Source organism: Micromesistius poutassou (genome assembly GCF_964030765.1).
Source record: "Micromesistius poutassou genome assembly, chromosome: 15".
In the NCBI taxonomy this organism is placed as follows: domain Eukaryota; kingdom Metazoa; phylum Chordata; class Actinopteri; order Gadiformes; family Gadidae; genus Micromesistius; species Micromesistius poutassou.
The window spans coordinates 7,902,163-7,905,458 of record NC_140285.1 but is presented as its reverse complement, the minus strand read 5'-3'; positions in this window follow the sequence as shown (position 1 = coordinate 7,905,458).

Below are 3,296 nucleotides of genomic sequence, written 5' to 3'. Positions count from 1 at the left end.
AGTGGGATCTGCCAAAACATTCTCCCTTACATATATACTTTACGAAACTTCCACACAATCTATACACAGTCCTAGTTACACATTAGATCTCAACTCTTGTGATATGCATGGTTTCTGTGTCTAGTGTGATATTTTCCATAGACTGCTCTTCTCTCTTTTCCGGGGCTGTGTTATCTGCCAAAACCCATAGAGGGTCAGGAGGAGGCTCGCCAGCTTCAGCATTATTATGTGGCTGTTGCTCCTGTTGGGGACCACAATGGAAATTAAAACTGCGCGCAGTGATGAACGGGACCTCGCGCCGGCTTGCAGCCGCCACTACGAGGTCCCGTTCATCACTGCGCGCAGTTTTAAAAAAAAATCGCGCCGGCTTGCGGCCGCGTCACGTGCCGTCGTAACATGTGTGCTGGCAAGATGTGCACATGTTAGGACCGCACGTGACGCAGCCGCAAGCCGGCACGAGGTCCCGTTCATCACTGCGCGCAGTTTTAAAAAAGCGCAGTTTTAAAAAAAATTCGCAAATTTATGTAATCTGTAGAAGCAGAGGTGCCCTGTGGTGTCCTACTGATTGTTTTGACATTAACATGTAAGACCACATTTAACTGAATTACATGTTGTAACAACTTTAACTAACATTATTAACCCTACATCAATGATAAATTCCCTAGGAGGAGTTAGTTGAAATACAAGGCGAAAAAGTGAAAGTATTCCATTCAAAATGGCCAACTTTGACAGCACGCCACGGCCATGCCCTTCAATGTACAGTCACAAATAGCACGATTTTGTTTCAGCACCACTTCATGACTGTACTGACCAATTTTGAAGCAGATCCGATAAATTCCCTAGGAGGAGTTAGTTCAAATACAAATTCCCTAGGAGGAGTAAGTTTAATACAAGGCGACGGATTTCAAAAATGGCCAACTTTGACGGCACGCCACGGACACGCCCTTCAACGTACAGTCACAAATAGCACGATTTTGGTTCAGCACCACTTCATGACTGTACTGACCAATTGTGAAGCAGATGCGATAAATTCCCTAGGAGGAGTTCGTTCAAATACAATGCGAAAAAGTGAAATTCCATTCAAAATGGCCAACTTTGACATCACGCCACGGACACGCCCTTCAACGTACAGTCCCAAATAGCACGATTTTGGTTCAGCACCACTTCATGACTGTACTGACCAAATTTGAAGCAGATCCGATAAATTCCCTAGGAGGAGTTCGTTCAAATACAAGGCGACGGAATTCAAAAATGGCCAACTTTGACGGCATGCCACGGACACGCCCTTCAACGTACAATCACAAATAGCACGATTTTGGTTCAGCCCCACTTCATGACTGTACTGACCAATTTTGAAGCAGATCCGATAAATTCCCTAGGAGGAGTTCATTCAAATACAAGGCAAAAAAGTGAAAAAAATTCAAAATGGCCGCCAAAAGTGAAAATTAGAAATGCAAATAGCCGACTTCCTGTGGGGTTTGGGGCATGGGTCCAAGAGGCTTTTCTGTAGGTATGGGCACATTGTACGTGAATACTGAGTTTCATACATATTGGTGAAACGTGGCGCAGGGGCTGCTTTTTAAAGTTCCTGTAGGGGGCGCTACAAAAAATAGAAACACGAATTTTGGTATGTGAGCTATCGGCACCAGTTTACACGTGTGCTGTGAATTTCATATTCATAACTATTACGGTCTCCGCACAGTGATTTTGAGGCTCTGGCGGCCATGTTGTTTTTTAAATCGACTAAATTTTTGGTGAGCAGTTAGAACTTTGGTACCTAACGGCCACTAAGTCAGTCCTGCTGAAATCAAACATTGCGTCTATGAACTGTGGCGATTTTAGTGTCAGGCCACGCCCATTTCGATGCCACGCCCCATTTGAAAATATGTTGACTTTATCTTGTTCAGAATTTGATTCTGAACAACTTTTGTATTGGGGCCAACATCATAGGCGTCCAACTTGACGTTGATATGAGCAATTAACTATTTTCGAGGTTTCAACCACACCCCTTTTAGAACTCGTTGGTGCTCTAATCTTTATTGTACAGACTAATCCTTAAGTCAGATTGAAGATAATGGGCCATATATGATATGTGCCAAAGGACTTTGGTCAAAGTCGAAAACCCTGGGATCCTTGGGGAATTTACTGTTTTTAACTAAATTCAAAATGGCGGAAAATATGGCTACCGGAAGTGTTCAGTTCAAGAGACTTTTTTGTTCATCATGAGGATTTTCATGTGTGTGCAAAGTTTCATGAGTGTAGGTCAAACCGGTGACGCGTGCTGCTTGTGCAAAGTTTGCACTTTTGAACAGTTGCTATAGCGCCACCTAGGGGCGAATGTGAATTTGAGGGCTAGAATATCAAATTTTTCACCAGTCCCCACAAATGTGCCAAATAAAAATGAGTTTTCGAATATGTGCAGGGGGGGAAAAATGCAGTCAAAGTTCTGAAAAATAATAATAAGAAGAAGAATAATCATGAGGGTTTCAATAGGGTCCTTGCCATGTTTGGCTCGGTCCCTAATAAGACTGGGACTTTTGTGTTTCAATCCTCAAGTGTATTCTTTTGTCTTTTCATGGGTGTCTGTAAGTGTGTGTCAATACAACAAAACAAATCAAATCAAAATCAAATCCTGGCTCGGCTGGTCGGCTCCGGGCGTCTCTGCATCTGGCTCCTCCTCACGCTCTGGAACTTGTGTTTCTATTGTTGAAATATAAACTTATGTACAGCAGTTAGTGGTCAAACATATTTTCTCAATTATATTTCTTATTGCTCTAATGGAGGTCCCTTATGGGGCCTTGAATAATAGGTGAAGGCATGGGTCGACCCGTAAGCATTTCATGCGGGGTTAGATGCATCATTCTATTAGCATGCATGTGATACCTCATTAGTGCTAGTGCATCTACACAAGTCAATTAAGTCAAAAGTTTGTTTACAGTATCCACACTTTTCTCTAATTTCTCACAAATTCCCTCCTTGCTTATTCAATGATAAGCAAACCCAAAAATGTCATCAACTTTGAAGTCCCTAACCTTAACAACCTTTAAATGAAACCAATCTAGTGGGAAGGGAAATCAAAGCCAGTATATCCAAAACCAAAGGTCAATATTAGTGGGGTTTACCATCAGCCGCCCGAAACCAAACTGTTCCCGAAATTAACAAAGTTATGCACTAAACCGAAAACGTAACTTGAGTTAGTATATACCATTTTATAAACGAAAACGCAACATGTCTCATTCTAAGTCCACCACTTCCGCTGCCTGAGCCAACATATCTGACTCCTGTTCCTCCTCCAC